This window comes from Hemiscyllium ocellatum, unplaced genomic scaffold (genome assembly GCF_020745735.1).
Source record: "Hemiscyllium ocellatum isolate sHemOce1 unplaced genomic scaffold, sHemOce1.pat.X.cur. scaffold_2762_pat_ctg1, whole genome shotgun sequence".
Classification (NCBI taxonomy): Eukaryota; Metazoa; Chordata; class Chondrichthyes; order Orectolobiformes; family Hemiscylliidae; genus Hemiscyllium; species Hemiscyllium ocellatum.
The window spans coordinates 32,273-50,056 of record NW_026868193.1 but is presented as its reverse complement, the minus strand read 5'-3'; the positions used below and the strand labels follow the sequence as shown (position 1 = coordinate 50,056).

The 17,784-nt window shown below is 46.3% G+C and overlaps 1 long non-coding RNA gene across 1 annotated transcript in view; it reads right to left on the bottom strand.

Annotated features, from left to right (window-relative positions):
• Positions 1 to 1,234: 1,234 nt before the first annotated feature.
• The window catches only part of LOC132812483 (uncharacterized), a 41,456-nt gene continuing 24,906 nt past the window's right edge, over positions 1,235 to 17,784 (bottom strand). The window contains exons 5-6 of the long non-coding RNA XR_009643670.1: positions 16,629 to 16,718; positions 1,235 to 1,400 (exon numbers count right to left, since the gene is read on the bottom strand). This is a non-coding gene — a long non-coding RNA (uncharacterized LOC132812483). The remainder of the gene's footprint in view (positions 1,401 to 16,628; positions 16,719 to 17,784) is intronic.

Here is a 17,784-nt window from a genome sequence, read left to right as displayed (position 1 = left end):
CTGCACATCTTTGGGATTGTGGGCAGAAACCGGAGCACCCAGAGGAAACCCGCTTAGACACAGGGAGAATGCACAAATTCCAGGTTTGGCTGGAATCAAAACCGGGTACCTGGTGCTGTGAGGCAGCAGTGCTAATCATTGAGCCGTCTCTATGGACGGGAAGGGGCGGAGCTGGAGAACTGGGGTAATGGGATTGTAAACAATGAATGAATGTGGAGGACACTGGGGGATGGACAGGTCAGTGAGGGACAGGAGCAGTGCAGCAGCAGGAGGGGATCCTGGACAAACTGAGCAATGGGAGAGTCTGACAGGAGAGAAACTACAGGAAGGTTCTGTTTAGAGGCTGAGGCAGGGACAGCTGGGAGACAGTATGGCCTGGTGGCTTGGGCAGGTTTTCTAATCAGCCTCTTCAAAGATGCTGTTCCTCAACTCTGAGCCCGATCCTCCTGGTCCAGAGGTAAGGACACTGCCACCATTTCCTGGTGGGCAAGGGATACGGGGACCGCCTTTCAAAAAGGAACTCAATTGTGTTGGTGACATTAACAAGACTCAATACACAGTCACAGACAAAATGCTGGCATACTTGAACTTCATCCCGAATATTAACACCTATAACTGGGTAACGCAGACCCCGATGTACAGAGTTAAATCCTGGATATTAATAACAGCTTTGTGCATGGGAAATCATGTCTCATGAATCTGACTCAGTTTTTTTTGAAGAAGTAACAAAGAGGATTGCTGAGGTCAGAGCATGGACATGATCTACATGGACTTCAGTAAGGCGTTCGACACGGTTCCTCACGGGAGACTGGTCAGCAAGGTTAGATCGTATGGAGTACAGAACTGGCCCGAAAGTAGAAGGCAGAGGGTGCTTTTCAGGCTGGAGGCCTGTGACCAGTGGAGTGTCACAAGGATCGGTGCTGGATCCACTACTTTTCGCCATTTATATCCATGATTTGGATGTGAACATAAGTATTGTAAGTAAGTTTGCGGATGACACCAAAATGGGAGGTGTGGTAGACAGGGAAAAAGATTACCTCAGAGTGCAAGGGGATCTAGATCAGATGGGTGATGGGCTGAGGAGTTCAGTTTAGAAAAATGTGAGGTGCTGCATTTTGGAAAAGCAAACTTTAGCAGGCCTTTACAGTTAATAGTAAGTTCCTGGGGAGTGCTGCTAAACAAAGAGCCCTTGGGAGTGCAGGTTCATAGTTCCTTGACAGTAGAGTAGCAAGTAAATCGAATAGTGAAGGCGGCGGTTGGCCGGCTTGTCTTTATTGGTCAGAGCATTGAGTATAGGGGTTGGGAGGTCATATTGCGGCTGTACTGGACATTGATTCGGCAACTTTTGCAATATTCCATCGAATTCTGTTCTCCTTCCTATCATGTTTAAGAACATCCATCTGAAAGAGGTCAGAAAAGAAGTATAGCATGTTGCCAGGGTTGGATAGGCTGTTTTCTCTGGAGCTTCAGAGGCTAGACAGTGATCTAAAAGAGATTTTAAAAATCAGGCCGGGCATGGATAGGGTAAATAGACAAGATATTTTCCCTCCAGTGGGGGAGTACAGAACTAGGGGTTTGGGAGGGAGGGTAGGCAGACAGGGAGTGGGTGGATTGACAGGGGTGGGACAGCAATGGGTAGGGAAAGAGAGGGGGGATAGAGAGGGGTGGCACAGAAACAGGTGGGGACAGAAAGTAGGATTAGAGAGGAGGGGAACAGAGGGGGCGACTGATGGTGGGGGGGAGACGCGGTGGGCGACTGACAGGAGGGGGCAACCGACGGGGGGGGTGCGACCGACAGGGTGGGGGGCGCGACCGACAGGGGAGGGGGGAACAACCGACAGGAGAGGGGCAACCCACTGGAGGGGGCAAACGACAGAGAGGAGGGACAGACCGAGGGGGTGACAGATGGGGGATCAGACCGACAGAGGGGAGGACGACCCATGAGGGGGTGGGGCGACGACAAAGAGGGGGGGAACAGACAGAGCGGGGGGGGGGGAGACGGGGAGGAAGATGGAGAGTTATTTTATAGATCTACAACTCAACCCTGTTTGTGTTTTGTCCTCCTCACCTTAATTCCCTCTGAAGGGCTCAGAACAACTGCATAGTTCCTGGAAAGTTTCAGGGAGATCAGGTGCTGAACATGGAATTTGGGACACTAACATTGAATGGAATGTGCTGGTCAATAAATGGACTCTGGTTCGACTCCACTGTCTGTGTGGTGTTTGCACATTCTCCCTGTGTGTCTGCGTGGGCTTCCTCTGGGTGCTCTTAATTTCCTCCCACAAATCCAAAGCCATGCAGGTTAGGTGGATTAGCTTTGGGTAATGGTAGGTTACAGAGTTAGGGTGGAATGCTGTTCCGATGGTTGGTATGGTCTCATGGGGCGAAAGGCCTGCTTCCACACTGCAGGGATTCTGTCACTGAGTATAGGGGTTAGGAGGTCACGTTGTGGCTGAGTAGGGCATTGGTCAGGCCAGTGTTAGAATACTGCATTCAATTGTAGTCTCCCTGATTTCAGAAAGATGTTACCAGTATATGACTCAACCTCTTAATGGCAAGTTCTTGGGAAGTATTGACAAACAAACAGACCGTGCAGTGTAGGTTAATAGTTCCTTGAAAGTGTAGTTGAAGGTAGACAGGTCAGTGAAGGTGGTGTGCGGTATGCTAGCTGTTATTGGGCAGTGCATTGAGTACAGGAGCTGGGAGATCATGTTTCGGTTGTACAGTTTATTGGCTTGGCCACTTTTGGAATGCCCGCTGCTTTCAATTCCAGTCTCCCTGCTATAGGAAAGATGTTGGGAAACTTGAAAGAGTTCAGAAAAGATTTACAAGGGTGTTGCCAGATTGGAACATTTGAACCATAGGGAGAGTGTGAATAAGCTGAGGCTATTTCCCTGCAGCACTGGACACGTTAGGTGGCTTTAATCGAACGTTATCAAATTATAAGGATCAATGATAGGGTGACTAGTCATGGTTTCTTTTTTCCCAGGGTAGGGGAATCCAAACGAAAACGTAAATCTTTTTTCCAAGGTGGAAATGACAAATTCTAGAGCCACACATTTAAGAGAGGGAGCAAGTTTAAAGGAGATGAAAACCGGAACAACTGCAGATGTTGTAAACCAGGAAGAGAAACAGAAGCTTCTGGAAACGCTCAGCAGGTCTAGCAGCATCTGTGAAGAGAAATCAGCGATAACCTTTCTGAGGGTGACCAGACCTGAAACTTTAACTGATTTTTTTCACAGATGCTGCATGACCTGCTGAGCATTTCCAACAATATCTGTGCAAGTTTAAAGGGAGTTGTGTCAGACAAGTGTCTTGTGCAGAAGGTGGTCAGTGACTAGAATGTATTCTCTTGGGAGATGGGAAAAGCAGAAACAATCACAGTTTAAGAGGCATTCGGACAGACACATAAGCAGGCATAGGTTATCAGGGATATGGATCATGTTACAGGCAGATGGAATTAGTTTGGGATGGCATTATGATCTGCACAGACACGATGGGCTGATTACTCTGGTGCTGTAACTGTTATGTTTTCCAGGGGTTAGAATGTTTTTTGAAGTAACAAAAATGATTGATGAGGGCAGACTGGTCGACATGATCAACGTGGACTTTAGTAAGGCATTCGGCAAGCTTTCTCATGGAGACTGGTTAGCAAGGTTAGGTCTCATGGAATAAAGCAGAAACCAGCTATTTGAGTACAGAACTGGCTCAAAAGTAGAAGACAGAGAGTGGTGGCGGAGGGATGCTTTTCAGACAGGAGGCCTGTGGAGTGTCACAAGGATTGGTGCTGTATCTATTATTTTCCGTCATTTATATCAATGATTTGAATGTAAACACAGGAGGTATTAGTAATTTTGCAGATGACGCCAAAATTGGAGGTTTAGTGGACAGTGAAAAAGATGACCAAGGCTGCAATGTTTCCTGCAGGTATCACCATTTCAGATGCTGCCCGACCTGCTGGGGATCTCCAGCACTTCTTGGGTTTGTTGCAGATTCCCACCATTTTGCTGAAGCACTGGAGACAGAGAGCTGTACAGCTCCAGATTTTGTTGACTCTGATTCCTGGGATGTCAGGACTGATGGATGAAGAGGGACTCAATCCTCGTTTAATCCTCCTTTCCTTTGGTTTTCGGAGCCGCTGACTACATCACTAATATTCTACCTCCCACTCTCTGTCCTGAATCTGACCCATCTAACCTGACACTTTAGCTCCCACCCCCCTGCCAGACTAGTTAATACCTCACCAATGGAACTGGCAATAGCGCCCCCCCCCCTCCCCAGGAGATTTGACCCAGCTCTGCCCAGGGGTAACCGGTCAGGCTGGTACAGTTCCCACCTAACCCAGAAACGCTCCCAATGCCTGAAGAATCTAAACCCTTCCATGGTACACCATTTCTCCAGCCACACATCCGGCTGATCTACCCTCTTATTCCTGCTCTCACTAGCACATGGCACTGGGAGCAAGTCTGACATCATTTCATTTCAGGAGCTGCATTATAATGTGTCCCTGCTCTCCCAATATCCAGCTTTCAAACACTCATCCCTTTGTTTCATGCTGTCGTTGGTATTGATGTGTTTACCCTCCAGCTCCAGAATGTCCTGTAGCTGCACCATGATATCGCGGATCCTATCACCAGGGAGATAACATACCATCCTGGATTCATGGCTGTGGCCATAGAAGTGCCTGTCTGTATCACTGACTATTGAATCCCCTGTCACTATCTTTCTTCCCGTTCTGGGCAGCAGAGCTATCTACGGTGTCATGAAATTGGCTGTTGCTGATTGCCTCTGAGACCAACACATACGCACACACCCACACGAATCCCAAGCGGTATACAGTATCTGTTTGGGAAGGGAATAACCACTGGGAACTCCTGCACTTCCTTCCTGAGCCTTTTACTTGATCTGATGGTCCCCCATTCCCTTTCTGCCTGTGTAACCCTCACCTGCAGTGTGACTAACTCACTGAACATGCTGTCCATAACATTCTCAGTATTGCAGATGCTCCACAGTGAGTCCACTCACAGCTCCAGGTCTGAAAAGCAGTTTCCCAGTAGCTGCTGATGGGCACATTTCCTGCACACATAGCCCGTCAGGGACACTGGAAACATCCCTAATTTTCCCACATTGTACAAGAGGAGCACACCATGGGTCTGAGGGCTCCTGTCACACAGGCTCTCTAGATTCAGCTAGTTACTCCCATTTAGAGAATTTAAATGAGCGAGCAATCTTCCTACCCTTCAAACATTGTAATCAAAATCCCGTATTCTTTACTTAAGTTGATACGTTATACCTTAAAAACTGTTACAAAATTTCCACAGGTATCGCTTACAAACTGGCTGTTACCTTTGGGACCATGTGAATTTCTGAATGGGCTGAAACAAAACGGAGTTTCAGCTTCACATTCTCCCTGTCCCACCTCGCTCTGTTTACACCCAACTCCAAAATACTCATTGAGCCAAGCAGCCCTCACAGTGCAGCCCTGTCATTTTCATTGTCTGCTCACCCCTACACTGCCCTCAGCCTCCTGTACTGTTCCAATACATCTCAATGGGAGCTCAGGAAAAGCATCTCATCTTTCAATTCAATCCTTTGTAGCCCCAGAGTCAACATGGACCTCAGCAGTTTTTGGGTGAACAGACAGTTGTTAGAATCTGGAACATTCCACCTAAAACGGTACTGGAATTTGTGTTTATAAGGAGCTGCAGGGAATTGAAAATAAGGAGTTTACAGGTTAGCATCATGAAGTGGGTGATTGGGACTAAATCTGACAGTCCCTACAAAGAGACGAAGTGCAATCTGGACAAATCTATGCTCCCCCTCAGACCAAAACAGACTCTGAGCTTCCAGTTGCCTGCCATTTTAACACACGAGCCTGTTCCCTGGCCAACATCTGTCTCATTCTTAATGCAGTGTTCCAGGGAAGCTTGATGCAGAACACTCCAGAACATACCAAATGGCCCTGTATTTCAAGGACAGCAATTTCCCCTCCCATGTGGTCAACAATACCCTTCAGTGTATCTCCACCACTTCCTGCACCTCTGCTCTTGAACCCCACCCCTCCAACCGCAGCAAGGATAGAACCCCCAAGTCCTCGCTTTTCAGCCAGATACAACACATCATCCTCTGCCATTTCCACCACCGACAATCAGACCCCACCAACAGAGATATCTTTCCCACCACACCCCTTTCAGCATTCCTCAGAGACCATTCCCTGTGACTTCCGCATTAGATCCATGCTCCCCACCAACCCATCCTCCACTCCCAACACCTTTGCCTGCCATTGCAAGAGGTGTGAAACCTGTGCCCACACCTTCCCCTCACCTCCATCCAAGACACCAGAGGTCCCTTCCACATCCAGCAGAGATTTTCCTGTACATTGAATAACCTCATCTATTGTGTTCATTGCTCTCTACAATGGGGAGACAGGACGCCAACTTGCAGAATGTTTCAGGGAACCTTTCTGGGAGACGTGCACCAATCAACCCCACTGTCCTGTGGTCAACCATTTCTACAACCCACCCTCTCACTCTGCCAAGGACATGCATGTCCTGGGCCACCTCCACCACAAAATCCTAGCTACATGACTCCTGGAGCAAGAATACCTCATCTTCTACCTTGGGACCCTTTAAGTACAGAATCAATGTTTCATCATTTCCCCTCCCCCCACCATATCCCAGATCCAGCCCTCCAACTCAGCACCACCCTCTTGAACAGTCCCACCTGTCCATCTTCCTTCTTAATTACCCACTCCACCCTCTCACCATTACCCTCCACCAGCATCTTCCTATCGCCTTCCCAACTACCTTCTCGCCAGCCCCACACACACATCCTATTATCTGTCAACCCTCTTCCCCACTCAGAATCCTGCTGAAGGGCTCAGGCCCAATATGTCAATTCTCCTGCTCCTTGGATACTGTCTGACCGGCTGTACTTCTCCTGCGCCAAACTTCAACGTAAGCTGGAAGAACAAACCTCATTTTGTACTTGGGGGACCCTTCAGGCCTCTGACCTTAAAACTGAATTCATTAATTTTAGGTCCTAAGTCTCCCACGTCCTTGCGCCCTAGTGCCCCACCCCACACACCAGGCCTTGTTATTACATAGCCTGCCATTACACATTACCTATGGTTAGTCACTAACAGTCTCCATTAACATCTATTCACTCTCCCCCAGCCAGATCATTATTCATTCCTTTGTCCAATTGCTGCTATATCTCTTTTTGGACTATATCACCACCTATCATTTACTCCTTAACCCCTACCTTCTGCATATAAACTGACATTTTTTCTCAGTGACATCAGTTCTGAGGAAGGGTCAGCGGATCCAAAATGTTAACTCTGATTTCTCTTCACAGATGCTGCCAGACCTGCTGAGCTTTTCCAGTACCTTCTGGTTGTTGTTTCTGATTTAAGCATCCACAGTTCTTTTGGTTTTCATTTACTGGGAGTTTCTAATTCAGGTCTAGCAGCCTACATCATGAGTTTATAAACCCTCCCAGTCCACACTAACTCCATTTCTCTCCCACTCCCTTCACACTCACTGGGTCTCTTCCCAACCCCTGCCCAGTGACACTGCACCTGCACAGCTCATGGTCACATGCTGGCCTGTTGGCAACACCCCTCATTCACTCCCATTGGCTGGAGGATTACATCTAGTCTCCTATTGTTCTGAAGCTGCCGTCAATCAGCCAGGCCCCATTGTGACATGAGTGGTGGGATCCTCCCAGGAGTGTGGGAGGCTGAGGGGTAACCTCAGAGAGGTTTATAAAATCATGGGAGGCATTGATGAGATAAATAGACAAGGTCTTTTCCCTGGGGTGGGGGAGTCCAGAACTAGAGAGCATAGGTTTAAGGTGAGAGGGGAAAGATATAAAAGGGACCCAAGAGACTACTTTTTTCATGTAGAGATGGTGCGTGTATGGAAGCTACTGTCAGGGGAAGTGGTGGCAGCTAGTACAGTTACACCATTTGAAAGGCATCTGGATGGGTATGAATAGGAAGGGTGTAGAGGGATATGAGCCAACTGCTGCCATATCGTACTAGATTAGGATAGGATATCTGGTCGGCACGGACGAGTTCGACTGAAGGGTCTGTTTCCGTGCTGTATATGTCTGTGGCTCTGCCCTGGGATGAGCTTCATCATTCACAGTGAATGGGGCAGTATCACAGAGCACAGGGGTTGGGGGCTATTCAGCCCATTGCGGCTATACTCTCTCCCTGTGGACATGCTGCCAATCTGCCCTTCCTCCCCTCCCATTTACCCGTAGCACTCCAAATTTATCCTCAAATAGTTAAATTCCGAGATGTACAGCACAGAAACAGACCATTCAATCCAACTCATCCATGCCACCCATTTATCCCAAATTAATCTTGTCCCATTTGCCAGCACTTTGCCCATATCCTTCTAAACTTTTCTTAATCACGTACCCAGTCAGATGCCTTTCAAATGTTGTAATTGTACCAGCCTCCACACTTCCTCTGGCAGCTCATTCCATATTCAGCTTGAAAACATTGCCCCTAAGATCCCTTTAAAATCTCTTGCCTCACACCTTAGGCTTGTGCCCTCTAGTTTTGTACTCACTTAACCTTGGGAAAAGACCCTGGTTGTTCACCCTATCCATGTCCTTCACGATTTTATGTACCTCGAAGGTCATCTCTCAGCATCCAATGATGCAGGGAAAACAGCCCCAGCCTATTCAGCCTCTCCCTATAGCTCAAATCCTCAACCCTGGCAACACTTTTGCACATCTTTTCAGAATCCTTTCATGTTCTGTAATATCACTCCTACAGCAGGGAGACCAGGACTGAAAGCAGAATTCCAGATGTGGCTGAATCAATGTCCTGTAGAGCTGCAAAACAATGTCCCAACTCCAATACTCAATGCACTGACCAAGTACACCAAACGCCTCCTTCACTACCCTGCCTATCCATGATTCCACTTTCAAAGAACTATCAACCTGCACGACAAGGTCTCTTTGTTCAACAACACTCCCCAGGACCTTCCCATTAAATGTATAAGTCCTGCCCTGATTTGTTTTTTCAAAATGCAGCACCTCACATTTATCTGAATTCACTCCACCTGCCACTCCCCAGCCCATTTGATTGAAGTCCCATTGTACTCTGAGGTAACCTTCTTCCCGATCCACTTCCTCCAGATCCAATTTGGTGTCTATGTAAAGTCACGAACCATAGGAATCATTGATATAAATGATGAAAAGCAGTGAACCCTGCACCGATCCTTACACCATATTGCTCATCACAGGCTTCCAGTCCGAAAGGCAACCCTTCACCACTACCCTCTGTCTCCAACCTTACAGCCAATTTTATATCCAAATAGCTAGTTCTTCCACCTTGAATGTCTTTCTGAAGTCCAAGTTAGTGATTTCCATACACAAAGCCATGCTGACTGTCCCTAATCATTTCTTACCTTTCCAATTACATCTAAATCCTATCCCTGAGAAGCCCTTCCAACAACTTACCTGACTCCAGGCTCACCAGTGTATTGTTCCCTGACTTTTCCTCATCACCTTTCTCAAATAATGGCGCCAGTCTTCCAGCACCTCGGTGATACAAATATCTCAGCGAGGGACCCAACTATCACTTCCCTAGCTTCCCACAAAGTTCTGGGATTCACCTGATCATGTATCAGGGATTTATCAATCTTGATGCATTATACAAGTTCCAGTGCCTCATAACTTATATGGACACTTGTCAAGTTATCCCTATTTATTTCTCCAAACTCTCTCACTTCCATATCCTCCTTCAGTAAAAGCGGACATGAAATACGCAGATAGTATCTCTCCTGCCTCCTGCAGATCCATAGACAATTTTGTTGATCTTTGAGGGTCCCTATTCTCTGCCTGGTTACTCTTTTGTCCTTAGTGTATTTCTAGAATCTCTTTGGATTTTCCCCAAACCCATTTCACAAAGCTCTCTCGTCCCCTTTTTGCCCTCTTAGTTTCCCTCGAGTATACTCCTACTGCCCCTATATACCTCTAGGTATTCACACAAACCCAGCTGTCTGGACTTGCCATATCCCTCCTTCATTTTCTTGACCAGAGCCACAATTCCTCTTGACAGCAGCATTCCTTACACTTCCCAGCCTCGTCCTTAACAGGAACATACTGTCTATATACTCATTGTCGCAGGCCTATGGGGGCAATGGCAGATGAAGACAGAGAAACAATCAATCATTCTCAGTAAAGAGGCAGTGCTGGGAAAGATACCAGCCGAAAGGTAGATGGGTCTCCTGGCCGTGATGGAATGCATCCCCGGGGACTGTAAGGAATGGCAGTGGGTAAATAGCAAATACACTCGTGATAATTCACTAAAATTTGCTGACTCTGGGACGGTTCTAACAGATTGGAAAGCTGCAAATGTGATGCCAATATTTTAAAATGGACGTGTCAGCATAACTTCTGTAGTGGGGGAAATGTCTGATCTCTCAAGAAAGAAATAGTGAGCTATGTGGATAGAAATTGTCTCATCGAGCAGACACAGCATGGATTCATGAAAAGTGGACGACACTAAGATGAGTGGTAGAGCAATGTGTGCAGAGGCCACTGTCAGTCTGCACAGGGATACAGAGAGGTTAATTGAGTGGTTAAGGGTCTGGCAGATGGAGGACAATGTTGGGATATGTGAGGTCATCCATTTTGGTCAGACTAACAACAAACTGGATGATGAAATGGTGAAAACATGCAGCAGGCTGCTGTACAGAGGGAGCTGGGTGTCCTTGTGCATGAATCACAGGAAGCTGGTTTGCAGGTACAGCAGGTAATTAAGGCAGTGAAGGGAATATTGTCCTTCATTGCTAGAGGGATGGTTATGCTGCAGCTGTACAGGGGGCTGGGGAGGCCACACCTGGAGTACTGTGTACAGGTTTTCGTCCCCTACTTCAGGAAGGATGTAATGGCGCTGGAGGGGGTGCAGAGCAGGGTCACTAGTTTGAGTCTGGAGTTGAAAGGGTTGCCTTCTGAGCAGAGATTGACAAAACTGGCATGATCCTCATTGGAATTTAGAATAATGGGAGATTGTATAGGAAAAATATAAAATTATGAAAGGAGTAGATAAGATAGAAGCAGGGAGGTCATTTCCACTGTGGACTGGACAAACTATGGTGCATCAGATTTAGGACTGAGTTCAGGAGAAACTTCTTCAGCTAAAGGGTTGTGAATCTGTGGAATTCCCAGCTGATTGAAACAGTTGAGACTTTCATCTTGAATGTCTTTAGGTCAAAATGTAGATTTACGAACAGGAAAGGAATTAAAGGTTATGGGAGAGAGCAGTAAAGTGGAGCTGAGATCAGCCCTGATCTTATTGAATGGCAGAGCAGGCTGGAGGGGCCAGATGGCCTCCTCCTGCTCCTATTCCTTATGTTACGTTCCCACTTTTCAGCCGTCCCTTTACCTGGGAATAGCAAAGAAGTATTGAAAGATTTTATCTTGTTCAATCACAATGCACCTTTATCCAATTTAGAACAGCAACTTTTAGATCTGGTCTATTCTTTTTTGGAACTATTTTAAAACTATTATAATTATCAGAGAATCCAGACAGTGGGGAAGCAGGTCATTCAGCCCATCACATCCGCACTGACCCTCAGAGACTCCCACCCTACCCATGTAATGCTGCCTTTCCCATGGATAATCCACCCAACCTGCACATCCCTGAACACTGTGGGTAATTCAGCCTGGATAATCCACCTAACCTGCACATCCCTGAACACTGTGGGTAATTCAGCCTGGATAATCCACCCAACCTGCACATCCCTGAACACTGTGGGTAATTCAGCCTGGATAATCCACCTAACCTGCACATCTTTACATAGTGGGAGGAAACCAGAGCAATCAGATGAAACACACGCAGATATTAACAATAAGGTGATCAATCCTTTCTTATTTCCCAGTTCCGTCCAAATAATTTCACTGAACTTACTCCCATGAATATCGTCCCCAAGCACAACTCTAATGCTATCCCTAACCAAAAACACCACTCGTCCTCCTCTCTTGTCCCCCTTTCTATCCTTCCTATAGCATCTATACCCTGGAACATACAGCTGCCAGTCACATCCATCCCTGAGTCATATTTCTATAATACCGATGATATCCCAGTCCCATGTTCAAACCATAACCTGAGCGCATCTGCCTTCCCTGTCAGGCCTCTTGCATTGAAGTAAATGCAGTGTAACTGCTCGGTTCTACCGCGTTCTGCCTTGACTGTTTGATTTCTGAACTGTACCAGCCTCAGACTTACCTCCTTTCTCACTATCTCTTTAGGTTTACCCCCACTCCCTCACTGGTTTAATGCCTCCCGAGTAGTACTAGCAAATCTCCCTGCCTGGATATTAGTCACCTTCCAATTCAGGGACAATCCATCCTTCTTATTCAAGTCACTTCTACTCCAGAGGAGAATTCAATGACCAAAAGATGTGAATCCTTCTGCCCTACACCAGATCTTTAGCCAATCATTCATCTCCTCCATCCTGCTATTCCTACTCTCACTAGCATGTAGCATTGGGAGTAATTCAGATATTACGACCGAGTATCTACTTTTTTATATTCCAGGCTAATTTGCTATATTCTCTCATCAGGACCTATCTTTTTCTCTTCCTGTGTCATTGGTACCAATGTCCAATGACCTCCCACTGGTTATTCTACCCTTTAAAGAATATTCTGCCACCAATCTTTTCTGAACCTTTCAAGTTCCACAACATCCTTCTGATAGGTGGAGAACAGAATTGCACTCAATATTGTAAGAGTGGCCAAACCAATGTCCTGTACAGCCACAACATGACTGCCCAACTCCTGTACTCACTGCTCTGACCAATAATGTAAATCATACCAATCACCTTCACTATCCTATCCACCTGCGACTCTACTTTCAAGGAATTATGAACCTGCACTGTAAGGAAACTTTGCTCAGTAACACTCCCTCGGACCTGACCATTAAGTCTATCAGTCCTGCTCGGCTTTGCTTTTCCAAAAAGCAGCACCTCACATTTATCTAAATTAAACTCCATCTGCCACTCCTCAGCCCATTTCCCCATCTGATCAAGATCCCATTGAAACCTGAGGTACCCTTCTTCACTGCCCACTACACCTCCAATTTTGGTGTCACCTGGAAACTTACTAACAATCCCTCCTATGTTCACATCCAAATCATTTATGTAAATGATGAGAAGTAGTGGACCCAGCACCGACCCTTGTGGCACTCCAGTGGTCACAGTCCTCCAGTCCGAAAAACAACCTTCTACCACCACCCTCTGTCTTCTACCTTTGAGGCAGTTCTATATTCCAAATGGCTAGTTCTCCTGGTATGGTGAGATCTCATCTTGCTAACTAGTCTTCCATGGCGAACCTTGTCGAACGCCTTACTGAAGTCCATATAGATCCCATCTACCGCTCTGCCCTCAAAAATCCACTTTCTTACTTCTTCATAAAACAGCTCAGTCAAGTAAGTGACATGATTTCCCGCACACAAAGCCATGCTGACTATCCCTAATCAGTCCTTGCTTTTCCAAATACATGCAAATCCAGTCCCTCAGGGTTCCCTCCAACTTGTCTGGCACCAACATCAGGCTCACAGGTCTGTAGTTCCCGGGCTTGTCCAAACCGCCTTCATTAAACAGTATCATCATATTAACCAACCCCCAGTCTTCTGGCACCTCAGCTGTGACTATCGCTGATACAAAAATCTCAGCAAGGGGCCCAGCAATCACTTCCCTAGCTTCCTACAGAATTTTAGGACACACCTGATGAAATCCTGGGCATTTATCCACCTTTCTGCGTTCCAAGACATCCAGTACCACCTTCGCTGTAATATGGACATTTTTCAAGGTGTCACCATCGATTTCCAACATTCTATATCTTCCATATCCTTCTCCACAGTAAATGCTGATGCAAAATACTTGTTTAGTATCCCCTCCCCACCCCATCGCCTGCAGATCCACACACAGGCTGCCTTGCTGATCCTTGAGGAGCCCTATTCTGTCTCTAGTAACCCATTTGCTCTTAATGTATTTATAAAAACCCTTTGGATTGTCCTTACCCTATTCGCCAAAACTGTGTCCTGTCCCCTTTTTGCCTTACTGATTTTCCTCTTAAGTATACTTCTATTGCCTTTATACTAGAAGGATGTTCTGGATTGGAATAAATGCCAAATATTTCATCTTGATAAAAGGGCAGGACTTACACTGATTAAAAGTCGGGCCTTGCATAGTGATATAGAACAAAGAGACCTCGGGGTTCAGATCTTTGCAGTTTATGTCACATGTAGACAGGGTTGTTCAGAAGATGTATAGCACACTTGCCTTCATTGCTCACACCTTTGAGTATAGGAGTTGGGACATTACATTGAGGTTGTACAGGATGTTGGTGAGGCCTCTTCTGGAATACTGTGCTCAGTTCAGGTTGTGCTGTTATAGGACAGATGTTATTAAGTCGGAGCGGGTTCAGAAGAGATTTACCAGGATGTTGATGGGAATGGATGCTTTCGGTTATAAGGAGAGGCTAGGTAGGCTGGGACCTCTTTCACTGGGGTGTAGGAGGCTGAGGGGTGACCTTATTGGAGGTTTATAAAATCCTGAAGAGTATAGGTAATGTGAACAGCAGGTGCCCTTTCCAGGAGGGGCGCGATTCAAGAGTGGGTGAGAAAAGGAAGACCCTAAAAAGACGTTCCGGATTTTACTTTTTGTTTTTGTACAGAGAGTGATTCACATGTGGAATAAACTAGCAGAGGACGTGGTAGCTGTGAATACAATTACAATTTAAGGGTGGCACAGTGGCTCAATGGTTAGCACTGCTGCCAGGGACACAGGTTCAATTCCTGCATTGGGTGGCTGTCCATGCGGAGTTTGGATATGCTTCCCCGTGTCAGCGTGAGTTCCTCCAGGTGCTCCCGTTTCTTCCCACAAGCCACAGATGTACAGGGTAGGTGAACTGGCAGTCCTCAATTGCCCATAGTGTTCAGGGATGATTGGGTTTAGTGAATTAGTAAGGGGTAAATGTAGAGTAAAACGGTAGGGGAATGGGATTCTAAGAGGAAAAAGCATTTGGACCTGTATATCGATAGGGAATGCTTGGATGGATTTGGACTAAGTGGAGGTAGATGCGATTAGTTCAGTTCGAATTTATGGTTGACACGGACTGGTTGGAACACAGGGTGTGTGTCAGTGCTGTATAACGTTCTGACTCTATCGCTCGTTATCTCTGTAAATTCCTCTATGCTCGGAACTCTCCGTCAATGCCACCTCATCCAGTCTTACAACTCTTCCTTATCTCGATAATTCCTCTCCAGCCTCAAAACTCAAAAAAGTCTATCAGAAATATCTCTATCTCTGTAACATCCTCAATCCTCAGAATCCTCTCCAACTTTCATCTCCTCCAGCTTCATTACTCTCCCTATCTCTAATCCCCTCCAGTCTCTCAAAGCTCTGCTATATGTGCCTTTTTTATTTCCAGCCTTCAGGATTCCCAATGTTTATTTCTCACTTGATGACGGCCCTTTCCGATTCTGTGCTGAGCTTCTGAATTCTTCCTTAAACCTCTCAATCTCCTTTTCCTCCCAAAACATCGGCCAATAATCTGTCATCTACTCTAGTATCACCCTTTCTGACCTGAAGTCCAATGGAGCCTGTCATATTCCTATAATAAACATCTTAGCGGTCTACAGAACAGAAAAAGGCTCTGGTAGTACATCGGGTCTGTGACAAAGAAAACTACCACCTAACTGTCCTCATCTATTTTCCAATAATTGTGGAAAAGTCTCATCTATCATGGCATTGCAAGTGCACACTAAATACATCTCAAATGCTACCGGGATTTCTGTGTCTCCCACCCTTACAGACAGTGAGGTTCAATGCAACTGTTGCTCGATGAGGACATCACCCACAGGAACACAGAGCAGCTGGGTCTGTGCAAACCAGAGATCACCCACACATTGGGAAGGATGGCAGGGTCCCTGAGGGGGGGCACAGGAGATTTACCAGGATGGTTCAAGGAATGGGGGATTTTAGTTGCAGAGACATGGGTGTTGTTAATAAATATCAAGAATATCCATCTACAATAGATGGACTCTTGTTCTCAACCTCTCCCCTTGCCTGGGCTGTGGTAACCTTCAGGTTAAACCCACCACCAGACATTTCTCCCTAATGAGAGAGCAGCCCTATGGTCTGGTCAGACAATGCTGCCTTTCCCTTTTACACAGTGATGCCACTGTACCCTGGGGATGGGGAGAGGGAACGCTGAAGGTGGTGGATGGGACACCACTCAGGCACAGTGCTTTGTCCTGGAGGATGTTCACTTTAATATTGTTGGGGGCTGCACTGATGCAGGCAAGTGGAGAATGTTCCAACACAATCCTGATGTGTGCCTTATAGGGAGCAAACAGACATTGGGGAATCAGGGGTTTGGGGAAACAGATTGTTCTCCTTGTAGCAGAGGAAATTGCGGGTGCCCTGTGACAGAGGGGTTTACAGATTTAGAATAATCCACCTTACACTCATGAGTTCATCAGAAAAGGATTACAGGACACATATTGAAGACTTGGGGGAGATCTACTGAGAGTGTGGGGTGATTCAAAAGAGGACATTTATGCAGCAAATGGGAATGAGCTGGAATACAATACTCACACACAATGTGAATATCCAGCTCCTGATGAATTGAGTAATTTTGTCACAGTTTGGCGTTACAATTACTGAGATTACCATCTGAATGTCCACCTGTAATACACGTTTATAAAACTGTCACTGTCAGTTCATTTAAGAAACTCTCACCACCCCCTCCTCCTGGCCCAGGATGACTGGACACATTACCCCTTGTGGGGGTCAGCAGTTAGTTCAGGGGGAAATCTGTATGGGTTTCTGTGAGTTTCCACACTGGGTCTTCATGTGACTGAACAGGGCAGATCTTTGACACATGGGACACAATGTTTCAAGAGTCAGTGCGATGTGGAGAGCAGGATGTGTGCTTCCTTTTCTTTCCTTCCGTGCTGCTGCTGTGCCTCATCAATTAGACAGGGGGGGTGAAAGGCTCATGCAGCTCGATGGGCAAGTTGTCTCCATTCTGACCCATGAGCAGCAAGCTCCTCCCAGTCATTCCAAAGAGTCTCTCTGAAAAGGTAACAACTGCTTCCCACTGCCCAGTGCTCCCAGGAAATGTTTAGAAGAATGAGCGGGGAAATCTCTGAGAAAAGGCAGAACGGTAAAGTTCCAAAAGGATTATAAACAGTTTACAGAGAGGGATTCATTGGAGAAGTGGGCAACAAGTTAGCAAATGGAGCATAATTTGGGAAATTGTGAAGTTGCTCATTTTGGAGGAGATAATAAAAGAACAGAGTGCTATGTAAATGGTGGAAACTGTCGAAAGCTGCACCACAAAGGGACCAGGGGTAATTGCGTAGGAAACACAGTTACAACAGGGAATCAGGATGGGGAATGGAACGTTGTTTCTTATTACAAGGAGTTTTCAGTGTAAGTGTTTGGAGTATATACCTGAGAGTAACTTTACAAAGTGCGAGTGAGACCACATCTGGAGTAATGACAGAAGTTTTGGTCCCTTTATTTAAGGGAATACATAATTTCATCCGAGGCATTTCAGAAAAGATTAACTGGGATGATCCCTGGCTTGTAGGGATTATCTTTTAAGAAAAGGCTGAAAATGTTGGGACTCTACTCACTGGATTTGGGAAGAATGAGAGGTGATCTCATTGTAACATGCAGGATTCTTAAGGAGTTTGACAGGGTAAATACTGAGAGGATGTTTCCCATCATGAGGGATCTGGAATCA